Source organism: Oncorhynchus gorbuscha, linkage group LG04 (genome assembly GCF_021184085.1).
Source record: "Oncorhynchus gorbuscha isolate QuinsamMale2020 ecotype Even-year linkage group LG04, OgorEven_v1.0, whole genome shotgun sequence".
Classification (NCBI taxonomy): domain Eukaryota; kingdom Metazoa; phylum Chordata; class Actinopteri; order Salmoniformes; family Salmonidae; genus Oncorhynchus; species Oncorhynchus gorbuscha.
The window spans coordinates 72,865,782-72,885,734 of NC_060176.1; the positions used below are offsets into that span (position 1 = coordinate 72,865,782).

General features: G+C 42.6%; 1 long non-coding RNA gene across 1 annotated transcript; it reads right to left on the reverse strand.

Annotated features, from left to right (window-relative positions):
• Positions 1–18,477: 18,477 nt before the first annotated feature.
• On the reverse strand, positions 18,478–19,915 carry LOC124033412. Its single transcript, XR_006838383.1, has 2 exons — positions 18,799–19,915; positions 18,478–18,736 (listed from the first exon to the last, which is right to left on the reverse strand). It is a non-coding gene; the product is annotated as an uncharacterized LOC124033412 (long non-coding RNA).
• Positions 19,916–19,953: the final 38 nt, after the last annotated feature.

Consider the following 19,953-nt stretch of genomic DNA (forward strand, 5'->3'; position numbering starts at 1 on the left):
ACAGAGAGAGAGGGACAGAGACAGGGAGAGGGACAGAGACAGGGAGAGGGAGAGAGAGAAAGGGGGAGGGACAGAGACAGGGAGAGAGAGAGAGAGAGAGAGAGAGAGAGAGAGAGAGAGAGAGAGAGAGAGAGAGAGAGAGAGAGAGAGAGAGAGAAGAGAGAACAAGAGAGAACAAGAGAGAACAAGAGAGAAGAGAGAACAAGAGAGAACAAGAGAGAACAGGGAGAGAGAAAGGGAGAGACAGAGAGAGAGGGACAGAGACAGGGAGATAGAGAGAGAGAGAGAGAGAGAGAGAGAGAGAGAGAGAGAGAGAGAGAGAGAGAGAGAGAGAGAGAGAGAGAGAGAGAGAGAGAGAGAGAACAAGAGAGAACAAGAGAGAACAAGAGAGAACAAGAGAGAACAAGAGAGAACAAGAGAGAAAGGGAGAGACAGAGAGAGAGGGACAGAGACAGGGAGATGGAGAGAGAGAGACTGACGGATGTTATGGACTGAAAGGTCGAGAGGCCACATTTACCAAACGGAGAATAAATATGAACGAGAATATGAGTGTAGCTAGAGGAACTCGGAGAACACTGTATGTCTGTCTGAGACTTCCTGAAGTGAACTACTCTACCACCCCCACAAGACTAAGAATGACCATCAAGTCATGTAGGGATTTAATATTGAAACTGTTAGCGATCTTGTTTGAGAACAGCTCCGGAAACAACTCATTTCTTACATGACACAGTCATGTAGTGTAGTGTGTGTCTGTGTGCGTGTGCGTGTGTGTGTGTTCTGCTAAAGCAACATTACCAGATAAGTAAACAATTAGAAGGTGAGAAATCAACTCTGAACAGGAGGACTTTGATTTTGTATTCTAAGAATCCATAAGGCAAACTTTTTTATTAACATAATTGGTGAAGCAAAGGGAAATTCTAAATTGATATGGGTGAATCTAAAAAAGTTAACAGGGAAAGACCATAGTAACACTGCAAAAAGACTAGAAATCATGGTGAATAACAATCTAACACAGGATGCAGTTGAAATAGCAACAGCCTTCAATTCCTACTTTATTGACTCTGTCAGGGTACACAGAACCCCTCCACTGGTTTCTTGGGCTCAGTGCTAGTGAATGACACTCAACCTGTCTTCATCATAAGGGAGGTTTCTGAGTCAAAGGTGAACAAGGTGATTAGCTCACTAAAGAACTCTAAAGCCAAAGATGTGTTTGGGATGGACTCTACCTTTCTTAAAAACTACAAAGAGTCACTCATTGGCCCCATTACTAAGGTCACCAACACATCTATTGGTCTCGGTGTGTTTCCAAGGGTATGGAAGTCGGCCATAATAACGGCCATCTTTAAATCAGGCGACCCTGCTGACGTGAGTAACTACAGGCCCATTAGTATACTACCTGTGGTGTCAAAGGTTGTTGAAAAGTGTGTAGCAGAACAACTGATTGCCCACCTCAACAACAGCCCCTTCACATTACACTCCATGCAGTTTGGCTTCAGAGCGAAACACTCCACAGAAACGGCCAACTGCTTTCTTCTGGAAAATGTGAAGTCCAAGATGGACAAAGGGGGTGCTGTTGGGGCTGTGTTTCTGGACCTAAGGAAGGCTTTTGATACTGTTAACCATGAGATTCTCATCACAAAATTGTCCAAGTTCAACTTTTCCCCTGATGCCTTGAGATGGATGAAATCATACCTTGAAGGCAGAACTCAGTGTGTCAGAGTGAGCAATGAGCTGTCGCCCACTCATAGCTATGATGTGGGCGTGCCCCAAGGGTCAATACTGGGGCCCCTCCTGTTCAGCCTGTACATTAATGATCTGCCTTCTGTCTGTACTGGGTCTGAAGTTCAAATGTATGCAGATGATACAGTGATATATGTGCATGCAAAGAGCAAACAACAAGCTGCACAAGAACTCACTACTGTAATGGTCCAGGTTACAAAGTGGCTCAGTGACTCGTGTTTGCATCTCAATGTGAAAAAAACTGTTTGCATGTTCTTCACAAAGAGGGCAACAGATGCTACTGAGCCAGATGTCTATGTGTCAGGGGAGAAGCTCCAGGTGGTATCCGATTTTAAGTACCTTGGCATCATACTTGATTCCAACCTCTCTTTTAAAAAGCATGTGAAAAAGGTAATTCAAATAACCAAATTCAACCTAGCTAATTTCCGATTTATACAAAATTGTTTGACTACAGAGGTAGCAAAACTGTACTTCAATTCTATGATACTCCCCCACTTAACATACTGCTTGACTAGTTGGGCCCAAGCTTGCTGTACAACATTAAAACCTATTCAGTCTGTCTACAAACAGGCTCTCAAAGTGCTTGATAGGAAGGCCAATAGCCATCATCATTGTCACATCCTTAGAAAGCATGAGCTCTTGAGTTGGGAAAATCTTGTGCAATACACCGACGCATGTCTTGTATTCAAGATCCTTAATGGCCTGGCTCCCCCTCCACTCAATATTTTTGTTAAACAGAAAACCCAGACATATGGCAGCAGATCCACAAGGTCTGCCATGAGAGGTGACTGTATAGTTCCCATAAGGAAAAGCACCTTTAGTAAATCTGCATTCTCTGTGAGAGCTTCCCATGTCTGGAATACACTGCCATCAGACACACATAACTGCACCACATATCACACTTTCACAAAATGCTTGAAGACCTGGCTAAAGGTCAATCAGATTTGTGAACATGGTCCCTAGCTGTGTGTTGACGCTTTCCATGTTGTCTGTTGTCTGTAGCTTGTGAGGTGTGGAAACACTTTGTTGCTTTTATGAATTTTGTTTTGCTGCTTTTTGTTCTATGTTGCTCTGTCTGTATGCTATGTCTTGCTTGTCCTATGTTGCTATGTCTTGCTTGTTCTATGGTGCTATTGTCTATATTGTAATTGTTCTTAATAACCTGCCCAGGGACTGCGGTTGAAAATTAGCCGGCTGGCTAAAACCGGCACTTTTACTGAAACGTTGATTAATGTGCACTGTCCCTGTAAAAATAAAATAAACTAAAACTTTTTAAAAAAGGTACTAGTAGGTGATTTATTTGGTTTGTGTGTGTGTGTGTGTGTGTGTGTGTGTGTGTGTGTGTGTGTGTGTGTGTGTGTGTGTGTGTGTGTGTGTGTGTGTGTGTGTGTGTGTGTGTGTGTGTGTGTGTGTGTGTGTGTGTGTGTGTGTGTGTGTGTGTGTGTGTGTGTGTGTGTGTGTGTGTGTGTGATTGTAGTAGGACAAGAAGAGAACAGGACAAGACATGAAACATTATTCCTCTTAACTTGTGAATTTGATATTTTAAGAGCAACACTTAGTCGTGTTATTGTATTTTAAGTAGAAGGGAGACTTCTCCAACCACACCTACACACTCACTCACACGTACAGACTGACCTGTTCATACCTGCTTCTGCTCAGACATGTGGCATCTTATGATTCATACCACTATTCTGACCTGTTGGCAGGCCAAAACCTCAACCTCTAATGCAGGGGGATTATCCTTAAGTTTTCCCAGTACTTTTCCTTATCCAACAAATGACCCTATTAATACAACATAACGGTGTATACTACCCTACGCGATATCAGCACTCCTTCAGATGTAGGATCTTACTTTGATCACTCTTTTGTTGCTAAGAAATTGTTGCTGATGTATAGAACAACATTTGGTTTAGATACAAGTATCATGAAACCTGTAACACAATACATTCAGTAGGTTTTTTGACCTAACTTGCTTACCACTTTTTCCGTGTGGTTTCTTCATACACACTCAATGAAATGATGACCTCTTCCTAAATATTTGGTCAAGTTACTAATTTTGTGTATGGTGTCCTAGAAACAAGAGTGGGCCAACTTACCCCTTTGGCTCAACTTACCCCACTCTCCCCTACCTTATGGAAGATCTCCCTGATTATTACAATATACAACCAAGAATGAAATCAATGTCCTGTTCAGACTTGATTTCTGCCCTCTTTATTCCTCTGGTAATGCTGTTTGACCCGAGCAAACATGCACACGCACACGCACACACACACACACACACACACACACACACACACACACACACACACACACACACACACACACACACACACACACACACACACACACACACACACACACACACACACACACACACACACACACACACACACACACACACACACACTACTGTTAGTCTGTCATCTTTGTGACTTGCATTTGAACTGAGTCGTGTAACAAATTAGTTGTTTGCGTAGCTGTTCTCTAACAAGTTCACTAACAGTTTCAATATTAAATCATGACTTGATGATTGCATGGCTGTGTGCTCAATTTTATACACCTGTCAGCAACAGTTTGGCTTTTCTTGAATAGATTTAACAAAGACTCATATTTAAAGCATTAAAATTCAATTCCCCATTTGAGCAATACCTACACTACCGGTCAGCCTACACTATACCTACACTATTCCAGCTTCACCTGGGATGCTTTCCGGGAGCACGCATGCTAACACAGCGCCAGGTGTACAGTGTTTCCTCCCACACATTAGTGCGCTGGCTTCCGGGTTAAGCGGGTATTGTGTGAAGAAGCAGTGCGGCTTGGCTGGTTGGTGTTTCGGAGGACACACAGCTTTCAACTTTCCCTAGTCCGTACGGAGTTGCAGGGATGTGACAAGACTAATTGGATACCATGGAATTGGGGAGATAAAGCTGTATAAAAAATAAAATAATAATGATACCGTTAGCTAGCTTGCTTAACATTGACAATATGGTCAGACTAGGTACATTATCCATATTGATTAGGTTGTATTTGTCCCAAAAAATATTTGTTGGCATATTTTGGTTGAAAAGGTAAAGGCCAGTTGGGTACCAACATTTTCTCTGAGTTTCCAACTTTTAATTCCAATTTGGAGGGTCCTTCAAGTGAAATGTCCCACATATAACTGCGATAGCACTTGTACGCGGCGTATCACAGGGTGGTAAAGCTAGCTAGCATTTTTCTCTTATAGCGAGCAATAGTAATGCATTCTTTTTGTAGGCACTAACTCCGCCAATGCATATTTGCCAAAGCCTATGAGGAAATGAGTGGGACTGTGGTAAACACAGGCTTAGGAGATCTTATACATTTTGTTCTGTGAGATAATCTTCATCAGCTGTTGTCAGTTTTTGTTAATTTTAAAACATTTATGTAATCAACAGAAACACATAAAGCACATAAAGGCTTCATAATTCATGAAGGTCATGTTAACTGACTGATATTATCTCATAGAACAAAATCTATAAGATCTCCTAAGCCTGTGTAAACCTGACACGGAACCCAAACCGGCTGCGCGCATTCGCCATCGTGCATACATTTATTTTGTCCCCCTACACCAAACTCGGTCACAACACGCAGGTTAAAATATCAAAACAAACTCTGAACCAATGACATTAATTTGGGGACAGGTCGAAAAGCATTAAACATTTATGGCAATTTAGCTAGTTAGCTTGCACTTGCTAGCTAATTTGTCCTATTTAGCTAGCTTACTGTTGCTAGCTAATTTGTCCAGGGATATAAACATTAGGTTGTTATTTGTTAATTAATCCACACATAAAAACGGTCAACTGAATTGTTTCTAGTCATCTCTCCTCCTTCCAGGCTTTTTCATCATTTAACTTATATGGTGATTGGCATCTGAACTTTCATAGTATTTAATTTCACATTAATTTCCAGCATAGCAATGGCTGAACGAACCAGAGGTGTGAGTGTGCGTGTGCGTGTGTGTGGAATGAAAACAAGATACAGGCCAAGACAAGACATGAAACATTATTCCTCTTAACTTGTGAATTTGATATTTTAAGAGCAACACTTAGTCGTGTTATTGTATTTTAAGTGGAAGGGAGACTTCTCCAACCACAACTACACACAAGCTCACTCACACGCACAGACTGACCTTTTCATACCTGCTTCTGCTCAGACATGTGGCATCTTATGATTCATACCACTATTCTGACCTCTAATGCAGGTGGATTATCCTTAAATTTTCTCAGCACTTTTCCTTATCCAACGAATTCAATTCCATCAATACAATAGAAAAGTGTATACTAACTACGCAATATCAGTTCTTCCACAGATGTAGGATCTTAATAATCATTTCCACTTTAAAATGTCAGACTTCATTTGCTGAAACAAGACATTTATCAACCCCTACAAAAAATCTCAGAACACGCCCCCGTTCACATCGACAGGGCTGTAGTGGAGCAGGTCGAGCGTTTCACGTTCCTTGGTGTCCACATCACCAACAAACTATCATGGTCCAAACACACCAAGGCAGTCGTGAAGAGGGCACGACAACAACATATTTTCCCCCTCAGGAGAGTGAAAAAATGTGGCAATCAGAGCGGGTGCAGCATTGAGAGCATCCTGACCGGTTGCATCACCACCTGGTATGGCAACTGCTCGGCATCCGACCCTAAGGCACTACAGAGGGTAGTGCGTACGACTCAAGTACAATCCTGGGCCAAGCTTCCTGCCATTTCAGGACCTGTATACTAGGCGGTGTCAGGGGAAGTCTCCCAAAAAATTGTCAAAGACTCCAGTCACATAGCTCTCTCTGCTACCGCACGTCAAGCGGTACGGGAGTACCAAGTATAGGTCCAAAAGGCTCCTTAACAGTTTCTACCCCCAAACCATAAGACTGCTGAACAATTCATCAAATTGCCACCCGGACTATATATATAGACTACTGCTAGTCATTTTACCCCTATGTAGAAATGACGTCGACTAACCAGTACCAACGCACATTGACTCGGTACCAGTACTCTATGTACAGTATATAGCCTGGTTATTGTTATTTTATTGCGTTACATTTTATTTTATTTTAACTTTGTTTATACAGTAAATATTTTCTCAACTCTATTTCTCAACTCAATTGAGATTGTTTAAAGTGGCTTAGTGATACATTTTTAACATGTATGGCAGCAGCCACACAATGTTTAATATAATATAATTAATATAATGTTTACATACCCTACATTACTCATCTCATATGTAAACTGTACTCAATACCACCTACTGCATCTTGCCATCTTTATGTAATACATGTATCACTAGCCACTTTAAACAATGCCACTTAATATAATGTTTACACACCCTACATTACTCATCTCATATGTATATACTGTACTCTATACCATCTACTGCATCTTGCCTATGCCGTTCTGTACCATCACTCATTCATATATCTTTATGTACATATTCTTCATCCCTTTACGCTTGTGTGTATTAGGTAGCTGTTGTGAAATTGTTAGGTTAGATTACTTGTTGGTTATTACTGCATTGTCGGAACTAGAAGCACAAGCATTTCGCAACACTCGCATTAACATCTAATAATCATGTGTATGTGACAAATAACATGTGATTGATTTGAAGAAGAAGAAGAAGAAGAAGAAGAGAAGAAGAAGAAGAAGAAGGAATGTCTCCTGCCTATACCGGCCAATGGGGGAAATGGTGTCATGTTTTGTCATTGGTTATCATGTCTTGTCTCTGTGCTTCCCTTCTATTCGTTTCCCTCTGCTGGTCTTATTAGGTTCTTTCCCTCTTTCTATCCCTCTTCCCCTCCCTCTCTCCCTCTCTCGCTCTCTCTCCCTATCGTTCTGTTCCTGCTCCCAGCTGTTCCTCATTCTCCTACTACCTCATTTACTCTTTTCACACCTGTCCCCTATTTTGCCCTCTGATTAGAGCCGCTATTTCTCCCTCTGTTTTCTGCTTCTGTCCTTGTCGGATCCTTGTATGATGTTCGCTGTTCTGTGTCCTTGTCTCGCCCTGTCGTGTTTTATCTTCTTCAGATGCTGCGTATGAGCAGGTGTCTTAGTCTGCTACGGTCGGTGCCTTCCCGAAGCAACCTGCAGTCTATGGTCGAGTCTCCAGTCAGTCCTCGCTACTGACGAGTGGATTTCAGTTTTTCCTGTTTTGTTTTCTCCTTGATATATCCAGGATTATTCCTTTTGTCATTTACTGGAATAAAGACTCTGTTTTCGTTAAGTCGCTTTTGGGTCCTCATTCACCTGCATAACAAATGGAGCTAGAACAGGCTTTATATCAGCCTTTTATAGTTTGGACGTGTTATAACACGTTTACGAAATGCTTATAAAGGTTTAATTCCTGCGTTATGGCTATGTAGTCAAAACAACTCATCCTACCAAATGTCTCAATTATTTACTGTAACATTTCATGTCAAAGCCACTGTCCTGGCAACTGTGCACTCAGTCTCACACACCCATCACACACTCCTTTCCAACGTCGGACTGTCACACATGACTGTCTGTTGCCTTTTCCTATCAAGATAAGATTGTTGTTTTTGTCTAAACTACACCTGACATCTGATCATGTTTCAGTGTCAAAGACAGTCTTACTTACAAGCACTTTTAACAACAATGCGGTTCAAAAAATAGAGTTGAGAAAATATTTACTGTATAAACGAAGGTAAAAATAAAATAAAAAGTAACGCAATAAAATAACAATAACGAGGCTATATACAGTGGGGAGAACAAGTATTCGATACACTGCCAATTTTGCAGTGTATCGAATACTTGTTCTCCCCACTGTATATAGCCTCGTTATTGTTATTTTATTGCGTTACTTAGAGGTCTGTAATTTTTATCATAGGTACACTTCAACTGTGAGAGACGGAATCTAAAACAAAAATCCAGAAAATCACATTGTATGATTTTTAAGTAATTAATTTGCATTTTATTGCATGACATAAGTATTTGATACATCAGAAAAGCAGAACTTAATATTTGGTACAGAAACCTTTGTTTGTAATTACAGAGATCATACATTTCCTGTTGTTCTTGACCAGGTTTGCACACACTGCAGGAGGGATTTTGGCCCACTCCTCCATACAGACCTTCTCCAGATCCTTCAGGTTTCGGGGCTGTCGCTGGGCAATACGGACTTTCAGCTCCCTCTAAAGATTTTCTATTGAGTTCAGGTCTGGAGACTGGCTAGGCCACTCCAGGAACTTGAGATGCTTCTTATGGAGCCACTCCTTAGTTGCCCTGGCTGTTCCTTTGGATTCAGAATGATTCACTTGGTTATAATGCAAACTCGTCCATCACATGGAACCTGTTTTGGTCATCTAGAAAATATCAATTAGAGGGAGGATACCAACTTGTGCCTTCTTGTTTAAGGTTTGTTGTTAATGTCAGAGGTTTAATTGAACAGGAAGTAGGTTCACTGTACATGCTGGGACAGAGCAGCCTAGTATTTCCCTTAAGCCAGATTGTGCCAGCAAAGAGGAAGTCAGATCAATGCATTTCCACCTGGCAAGATGTCAGAATTGTATAACACTTTTACTGAGTACACAAGCCGCAAGGTCCACCAGTGACCACAAAGACCTCCAGTGAATAGAGTGTTTGGTTTTCGCCAGGCATAATGGGACACAAGTTAAGTTAGACTTTTGACTCAAAGATTCAAAGATTCTTGATGATCATCCAGGTGCTTCCAGGTGCTTTTTGGAAAACTTGAGTGAACTTTTTGTTTTAGTGATTAAACCAATGTTCTCATTATATTTCACAATAAATGTACATTTTGAAAGAATGGTTGTGTGCTTAGGGATGTTTAAAATACAAATGAATGCACAATGACAGGTATCGATTTAAAGACTGTCTCTGTTACAAGTTTGACCAGTTTGGAGTTTTGTACTAAGAGTTGTGAAAATTTACCACATACTTGGGAAAATATTACCAAAGCGATAAAAAAAAATTAATTGAAGTTTAAATGAATGCATGTTGATAGAATAGTGTTTTACTCTTTAGACACAGAAACACGACAGGATCTTAGGTGAGTTTAAACAAAATACAATTTTATCTTGATCTGACAGAAAGCAGACAGTCATATGAGAATAGCATACATGGAAACGAGTGTGTGTGTGTGTGTGTGTGTGTGTGTGTGTGTGTGTGTGTGTGTGTGTGTGTGTGTGTGTGTGTGTGTGTGTGTGTGTGTGTGTGTGTGTGTGTGTGTGTGTGTGTGTGTGTGTGTGTGTGTGTGTGTGTGTGTGTGTGTGTGTGCGTGTGTGCGTGTGTGTACGTGTGCGTGCGTGCGTGCGTGCGTGCGTGCGTGCGTGCGTGCGTGCGTGCGTGCGTGCGTGTGTGTGTGTGTGTGTGTGTGTGTGTGTGTGTGTGTGTGTGTGTGTGTGTGTGTGTGTGTGTGTGTGTGTGTGTGTGTGTGTGCGTGTGGAATGAAAACAAGATACAGGACAAGACATGAAACTTCATCTCTCATATAATGTGAATTTGATTTTCCTAGAGCAATAATTAGTCATGTTATTGTTACTGTATTTTACCTAGAAGAAATACTTTTCCAACCACACCTACACACTTGCTCACTCACACTGACCTTTTCATACCTGCTTCTGCTCAGACATGTGGCATCTTATGATTCATACCACTATTCTGACCTGTTGGCAGGCCAAAACCTCAACCTCTAATGCAGGGGGATTATCCTTAAGTTTTCCCAGTACTTTTCCTTATCCAACAAATTCATCCATCAATACAATAGAAAAGTGTATACTAACTACGCAATATCAGTTCTTCCACAGATGTAGGATCTTAATAATAATTTCCATTTTAAAATGTCAGACTTCATTTGCTGAAACAAAACATTTATCAACCCCTACAAAAATCTCAAAACACGCCCCCGTTCACATCGACAGGTCTGTAGTGGAGCAGGTCGAGCGTTTCACATTCCTTGGTGTCCACATCACCAACAAACTTTCATGGTCCAAACACACCAAGGCAGTTGTGAAGATGGCATGACAACCTCTTTTCCCCCTTAGGAGACTGTAAAGATTTGGCAATCAGAGCGGTTGAAGGCTATAACTGCCTTCATAAAGTTCTTCAAATCACATTTTATTCATCACATGGGGCGGCAGGTAGCCTAGTGGTTAGAGCGTTGGGCCAGTAACTGAAAGGGTGCTAGATCGAATCCCTCAGCTGACAAGGTAAAAAAATATAGACGTCCTGGATGGCAGGAAGCTTGGCCCCAGTCATGTAATGGGCCGTACACACTACCCTCTGTAGTGCCTTGCAGTCGGAGGCCGAGCAGTTGCCATACAGTGATGCTACCACTCAGGATGCTCTCAATGGTGCAGCTGTCGAACCTTTTGAGGATCTGAGAACCGATGCCAAATATTTTCAGTCTCATGAAGGGAACAGGCTATGTTGATGCATTCTTCATGACTGTCTTACTGTGTTTGGACCATGATAGTTTGTTGGTGATGTGAACTTGAAGCTCTCAACCTGTTCCACTACAGCCCAGTCGATGACAATGGGCATCTTTTGATTCTTATGGTGTGCTCAGTCCTCCTTTTCCTGTGGTCCATAATCATCTCCTAATGTCTTGATCACGATGAGGGAGATGTTGTTGCACCGCACTGCCAGGTCGCTGACCTCCTCCCTATAGGCTGTCTCATCGTTGTCGGTGATCAGGCCTACCACTGTTGTGTCATCTGCAACCTTGATGATGGTGTTGGAGTCGTGCCTAGCCATGCAGTCATGAGTGAACAGGGAGTACAGGAGGGGACTGAGAACGCACCCCTGAGGGGTCCACGTGTTGAGGATCAGCGTGGTGGATGTGTTGTTCCCTACCCTTACCACCTGGGGGCGGCCCATCAGGACGTCCAGGACTCAGTTGCAGAGGGAGGTGTTTAGTCCCAGAGTACTTAGCTTAGTGATGAGCTTTGAGGGCACTATGGTGTTAAACGCTGAGCTGTAGTCAATGAATAGCATTTTCACGTAGGTTTTCCTTTTGTCCAGGTGGGAAAGGGCAGTGTGGAATGCAATAGAGATTGCATCATCTGTGGATCTGCTTGCTCTTGAGGTAGGTATCAGTGAATAGCTTATGGATCGTGCAGCCCTACGTACAGCACGTCATGTCATCACACGTCATCATGATGACTCCTTGCTGTCCCTAGTCCACCTGGCCATGCTGCTGCTCCAGTTTAAACTGACCTGAGCCCTAGGACCATGCCCCAGGACTACCTGACATGATGACTCCTTGCTGTCCCCAGTCCACCTGTCTATGCTGCTGCTCCAGTTTCAACTGTTCTGCCTTATTATTATTCGACCATGCTGGTCATTTATGAACATTTGAACATCTTGGCCATGTTCTGTTATAATCTCCACCCAGCACAGCCAGAAGAGGACTGGCCACCCCACATATGCTCTCTCAAATTCTCTCTTTCTTTCTCTCTCTCGGAGGACCTGAGCCCAAGGACCGTGCCCCAGGACGACCTGACATGATGACTCCTTGCTGTCCCCAGTCCACCTGACTGTGCTGCTGCTCCAGTTTCAACTGTTCTGCCTTATTATTATTCGACCATGCTGGTCATTTATGAACATTTGAACATCTTGGCCATGTTCTGTTATAATCTCCACCCAGCACAGCCAGAAGAGGACTGGCCACCCCACATAGCCTGGTTCCTCTCTAGGTTTCTTCCTAGGTTTTGGCCTTTCTAGGGAGTTTTTCCTAGCCACCGTGCTTCTACACCTGCATTGTTTGCTGTTTGGGGTTTTAGGCTGGGTTTCTGTACAGCACTTTGAGATATCAGCTGATGTACGAAGGGCTATATAAATCCATTTGATTTGATTTGATTTTGTTGCTATCCTGTACCTGTCCCGCGGGTGTGATGTTCAGATGTACCGATCCTGTGCAGGTGTTGTTACACGTGGTCTGCCACTGCGAGAACGATCGGCTGTCCATTCTGTCTCCCTTTAGCGCTGTTGTAGGCGTCTCACAGTACGGACATTGCAATTTATTTCCATGGCCACATCTGCAGTCCTCATGCCTCCTTGCAGCATGCCTAAGTTATGTTCAGCCAGATGAGCATGGACCCTGGACATCTTTCTTTTGGTGTTTTTCAGAGTCAGTAGAAAGGCCTAAGTGTCCTAAGTTTTCATAACTGTGACCTTAATTGCTTACTGTGTGTAAACTGTTAGTGTCTTAACAACTGTTCCACAGGTGCATGTTTATTAATTGTTTACAATGAAGATCTGTGATTTTTATGAATTTTCTTTGAAAGACAGGGTCCTGAAAAAGGGACGTTTATTTTATTGCTGAGTTTAGTACCCGCAAAACACCGGTCTCAATGTCAACCGTGAAGAGGCGATGCTGGCCTTCACTACATGACCAAATGTATGTGGACAGCTCGTTGAACATCTCATTCCAAAGTCATGGGCATTAATATGGAGTTGGTCCCCCCTTTCCTTCTATAACAGCCTCCACTCTTCTGTGAAGGCTTTTCGCTTTCTACTAGATGTTGGAACATTGCTTACTTCCGTTCAGCCGCAAGAGCATTAGTGAGGTCGGGCAGTGATGTTGGGCGATTTGGCCTTGCTCGCAGTCGGCGTTCCAATTCATCCCAATGGTGTTCGATGGGGTTGAGGTAAGGGCTCTGTGAAGACCAGTCAAGTTTCTCCACACCGATCTCGACAAACCAATTCTGTATGGACCTCGCTTTGTCCACAGGGTTATTGTCATGCTTAAACAGGAATGGACTTTCCCCAAACTGTTGCCCAAAAGTTAAAAGCACAAAGTAATCTAGAATAACATTGTATGCTCTAGCGTTAAGATTTCCCTACACCGGAACTAAGGGGCATACCGTGAAAAACAGCCCCAGACCATTATTCCTCCTCCACCAAACTTTACTGTTTGGCATCTTCCAGACCTAGATTTGTCTGTCAGACCTCTCCAGAGTCTTTACACCACTCCAGCCGACACTTCGCATTGCTGAAGCTCCCGTTGAACAATTCTTGTGCTGACGTTGCGTCCAGAAGCAGTTTGGAACACAGTATTTAGTGTTGCAAACAAGGACATATTATTTCTAAGCGCTACGCGCTTCAGCACTCCTGTTCTGTGAGATTGTGTGGCCTATAAATTCACGGCTGATCTGTGTGCTCTATTTTATACAACTTTCAGGCTGAAGTAGCTGAATCCACTCATTTGAATGGGTGTCCACATACTTTTGTATATATAGTGTAATGCCTTCCATCCTAGACACATTTCCTCACTCTGCTTGCATGCACTTCCTCTATCAAGGTGTTTTAGTACTTCCCTTATGAACTATGCTTTTACGCACGCTAAGTATGTCACAGATCAATATAGTCTACCAATCGAGGAGGCTAATTCTCATTGATTAACATTATTTAAGGAAATGCAGCGCAGCAAGATTTCAATTGACATAATGTGTACATAAACTTTTCAATTGACATTATATCCTTGTCTTCCTTTTCGTTGTGGCTGGCAAAGTGACATTCTTGATCTGCAGCTCCAAATTTACCGTAAATATCACTATCACAGTAGCCAGTAAGCTTGCAAACTAATCAACAATGCAAGCAACTTTTCCTCTAAAATATATTAGCTAGCTACACTCTTGAATAATGCCAAGCCATATTACACTCTAGAATAATGCAACAATTCACAAGCCTGTGCAAACAAGTAAGAGGTTTATTTTCTTGTTCCCACACACATTGAGCTTGCAAGACAATAATACAGCTAGATAGCTATGCTGGCTAGTAACATTATCATATCAAACATGAACGTTTAGCTACCCCTCTCATACGAATATACAAGTACAGTTTCAGTGTATTAAAGTTACTTTAGAACAAACTAGGCTTCATTTGATCAATACTATGAAGTCATTATAATGTGGTAAACGTTAATTGCAAATGAAAACATTGATACCCTGGTGAGTGGTTTCCACTAACTTCTAGACCCACAAAGTCAGATTCTACAGCCACAAAGTGAAAATTGGAAGATTTTTAAATATATTTTTTAGCTTTTTCGTCTTCATTTAAGGTCAGGGTTAGGCATAAGTAATTAGTATAGTAATTAATGTAGTGTTTTTTCGTGTGTGTTTTTGTGGATTGTAGTATTTTGGCAGACATTAGTAAACTGTGGTATTTACTGTAGTGTTTTGGCAGACATTACTGTAGTATTTACTATAGTGTTTGAGATTGGTAGCCTTAAGCTACTGCTTATGTAGCTTATGCCTGAACCTGCCCTACCTTTAAATAGTTAAGGAGACTTGGGCTTGTAGGGATAGCTCAGGGCTTCCAGACCTTTTCTACCCCTCTTGTTGGAGTTCTCTTTTTGTCTTCTTCAACTTGATTTTAATCCAACTTTATTGGATAATTGAATGTAAAGAAGAAAAATAAAGAAGAAAACATGTGAAAAAGGAGGGAGGGGTTCGGTAGGGGATACAAACCCGGTTTAGGGTAAGGTTTAGGGGGTAGGGTTAGGAATAGGATACAGACCCGGTTTAGGGTAACGGTTTGGGTTGGGGGAGGGATTTAATATCTTTATTAGAAATAGAAAATATGGCCTCCCGAGTGGCGCAGCGGTCTAAGGCACTGCTGCGGTCTAAGGCGCTGCTGCGGTCTAAGGCACTGCTGCGGTCTAAGGCACTGCTGCGGTCTAAGGCACTGCTGTCTAAGGCAATGCTGCGGTCTAAGGCGCTGCTGCAGTCTAAGGCACTGCTGCAGCGGTCTAAGGCACTGCTGTGGTCTAAGGCACTGCTGCAGCGGTCTAAGGCACTGCTGTGGTCTAAGGCAATGCTGCGGTCTAAGGCACTGCTGTGGTCTAAGGCACTGCTGCGGTCTAAGGCGCTGCTGCAGTCTAAGGCACTGCTGCAGCGGTCTAAGGCACTGCTGTGGTCTAAGGCAATGCTGTGGTCTAAGGCACTGCTGTGGTCTAAGGCACTGCTGCGGTCTAAGGCGCTGCTGAAGTCTAAGGCACTGCTGCGGTCTAAGGCACTGCTGCGGTCTGGTCTAAGGCACTGCTGCGGTCTAAGGCACTGCTGCGGTCTAAGGCACTGCTGTGGTCTAAGGCAATGCTGTGGTCTAAGGCACTGCTGTGGTCTAAGGCAATGCTGTGGTTTAAGGCACTGCTGTGGTCTAAGGCAATGCTGTGGTCTAAGGCAATGCTGTGGTCTAAGGCACTGCTGTGGTCTAAGGCACTGCTGTGGTCTAAGGCAATGCTGTGGTCTAAGGCACTGCTGTGGTCTAAGGCAATGCTGTGGTCTAAGGCAATGCTGTGGTCTAAGGCACTGCTGTGGTCTAAGGCACTGCTGTGGTCTAAGGCAATGCTGTGGTCTAAGGCAATGCTGTGGTCTAAGGCACTGCTGTGGTCTAAGGCACTGCTGTGGTCTAAGGCAATGCTGTGGTCTAAGGCAATGCTGTGGTCTAAGGCAATGCTGTGGTCTAAGGCACTGCTGTGGTCTAAGGCACTGCTGTGGTCTAAGGCAATGCTGTGGTCTAAGGCACTGCTGTGATCTAAGGCAATGCTGTGGTCTAAGGCAATACTGTGGTCTAAGGCACTGCTAGAAGCATCACTATAGATCCGGGTTCAATCGTGGGCTGTATCACATCTGGCTGTGAGTCCCATACAGAGGTGCACAATTGGCCCAGCGTCGTCCGGGTTAGTGGAGGGTTTGGCCGGGGGTGCTTTATTTGGCTCAACGCGCTCTAGAGATTCCTTGTGGCGGGCCGGGCGCCTGCAGGCTGACCTCAGTCGTCGGGTGAACGGTGTTTCCTCCAACACATTGGTCCGGCTGGCGTCCGGATTAAGCAGGCGGGTGTTAAGAAACGCCATTTGGCGGGTCATGTTTCGGAGGACACATGACTCAACCATTGCCTCCCGAGCCCGTTGGGGAGTTGCAGTAATGAGAGAAGACTGAAAATGGGGAGAAAAAGAGGGTAAAATACCAAAAAATAAATAGAATAAATAGGCGATGCTCTTCAGGATGCTGGGAGGGTGTGGTGCTCTGTGATTGTGAGTAGTTGGTTGAGTGGTTGTGGAGGTTGTTGATCTTGATTGTGTTTGTGTTTCCACTGTTCAACAGGATTACACACAGGTCTTCTTCCGAGCAGCAACACAGCGGGTACACCTCGGTTCGGAACTCAGGTCAGAATTCGGGTAAGTATTGGTGTAGGTTTTCCTGTTTAAGGCTTTTCTGACTAAGTATGCATGTTTTAATATATATATATATATATATATATATATATATATATATATATATATATATATATATATATATACGTATATATTTATACGTATATATTTTTCTAATAAGTCACTGCAGGTAGGTATGCATGTATTAAATTAATATGATTGAGAATCCACTCTGGGTCGGTATGCGTGTTTTAAATTAATATGATTGAGAATCCACTCTGGGTCGGTATGCATGTATTAAGAGTTCACTCCAGGTACGTACACTCTTAGAAGTGTTCCGAAAGGGTTCTTGGGCTGTCCTCATAGGATAACCCTTTTTGGTTATTGGTAGAAGCCTTTATGGTTCCAGGTAGAACCCTCTCTTTGGAAAGGGTTCTACATGGAAACCAAAAGGGTTCTACCTGGAATTAAAAGGGTTCTACTTGGAACCAAAAAGGTTACTTCAAAGGGTTCTCCTATGAGGACAGCCAAAGAACCCTTTTAGGTTTAAGCACCTATTTTGTGTATGCATTTTCAGTGTAGAGTTCTTTAAAGCTGGCAGATCCTGTGCTTCTCCATAAGGGGATACAAATCAAATACCAGTGGGAGTAAAAGCAGCTGTTTAAAAGTGGATAAAAGTTATGACATGAAATAACACAATAATAACATGATAATGTGTTAAAAGGCATGAAACTTGTTGGATCCACTTAAAATGTTATGGATAAAAAAACAGTAAAAAAAGAACATTTAAAAAATTGATAAAAGTGATGAACCAATAATAACGTGAATTGTTAAATATTACTGCACTGTTGGAGCTAAGGGGACAAGCATTTCACTACACCCGCAAAAACATCTGCTAAATGTGTGTATGTGACCAATAACATTTGATTTAAAAAATGTGATTGGATTTGATGTTTTGATGATTATTGATTTGATGATTAAAACTCAGGAAAAAATACCTTAATATTTTTAAAGTGGCGCGAGGGTGGTGCTGGCTAAAACTCTAGGACGGTTTTGTTGTTCCTCTTGAATCATCAATTTCAAAGTTTCAGCTAACCCAATGACAAACTTCCACCCTAGAACAGCCATCCTCTCCACGGTGGTCATTAGCTATGACAGTCCATGTGAGTATTGATTATTTGTGTGTTTTGGGAGCCTAGGTTTCTCACTCATGGGTGGCACTAATTGGGATATGGGGAAGGGGCAGGGTATATGCAAATTACTACGTAGTGTACTGAAACAGGCAGGGAGAGTGAGCTCGTCCATGGTGGTCTGTGAACCCACAACCTTCTGGCCTTTAGCCCTGCTTGGCATGGACTCTACCACAAAACCATGCTGGGGTAAAATTGATATCCACATTTATAAACACAGTATCGCTACAGTTATAGTTATTTGTGGTTGTTAATTTTTGTTGTTGAGTTAATTGAATGAGGGGGGAGGGTGTGGCCATTTTTTTAAAGTACAAGGGTGGGTGTGCATGAGTGTGTGCATGCGTGTGTGGAGAAGGAGAAGAGAACAGGACAAGACATGAAACCTCATATCATGAACCACATTTAAACCATAACATAACTTTATTATAATGATAGTACAAAAAAATACTCCTGACCCAACTAACAATATACCAAAGGCCTTAGGGCATAGGGATTAGAACCCTAGCAACGTGTTACTGACACAAGGCACATATGGCAGTGGTTTTATTGACAGGTTTAAATACTGCATATATTTACAAGCAAAAAGTGTTGGCAATCAAACCCAATGAAAATGAATCAAATCAATGAATCTCAAATGTGTTCATATGGTGAGAAACCTAAGAGCTGTTGAAGGAAAGAAGAACAGTGGTTTTCATCATGTTTTCATATGGTGAGAAACCTAAGAGCTGTTGAAGGAAAGAAGAACAGTGGTTTTCATCACTCCAATTAGAGGTCAGAAGGCTGTGTTGCCATGAAACAATCAAAGTATACTGCTTGAACACTTCATAGCTAGCTAGTTGTTAACTCTCTGAACAATAAGATATACAGAACGGATTGTTTTCTGCTTGTAGTCTTGTTACCTTGCCAACAGATAGACAGTATACAGTCTGTATTACATGTAATGACATAACAAGCATTAATCAAAAGTCATTATCACACTACCTATCCCATAGAGAGGTGTTCTCTTTCCTCTGACCAGGAAAACATCTGGTTAAATTCAACCTACGTTCACTGTTTGAAGGTATTCGTTCAATTTCCGTAACAAGAAAAAGCAGGCATTTCCTTGTGAGAAGAATGTTGACATTGACATTTTAGAAATTCCAGTACTCTGGTCGTGGCACATCAGAGGAGGCTGGTGGGAGGAGCAATAGACGAACGGGCTCATTGTAATGGCTGGAATGGAATTAATGGAAGGGAGTCAACTTCATGTAGTTTTCATATGTTTGATGTGTTGGATATCGTTCCATTAATTCCATTCCAGCCATTACAATAGGCCATCCTCCTATAGCTCCTCCCACCAGCCTCCTCTGAGACACATACAATCAGTATAAAACATAGAAAACATTTCAAACAGTAGCTCTAAAGATATTAGGATATAAACTTCCATTGCTTCTAAACGTTTAGAATTAATATAATTCTGTTTGAGTCATGACATTCACCCTTTTTACTTAAGGACACAATTAAGCTGCAATGTAAGACAAAGGAAGCCTAGAGCTAAATATACTGGAGTGATGCTAATGCTAGGGAAAAGACTGCAGTCCATTGTGCATGTGTGTGCTGTATTTGTCTCCTTACAGACACACAGCTGTCAGAGTCAAGGATGGTGAGAGACCCACCGGCCCTCCAGGAGACCGTACCCCCCACTGGGACTCGCTTTAGGGCTATTGGATGCTTGTAGTGGTGGGGTTGGTAGTGGTGGTGGTGGTGGTGGTGGTGGTGGTGGTGGTGGTGGTGATGGTGGTAGTAGTGTTGGTGGTGGTGATGGTAGTAGTGTTGGTGGGGGTGGTGGTAGTAGTAGTGGTGGTGGTGATGGTAGTAGTGTTGGTGTTGGTGG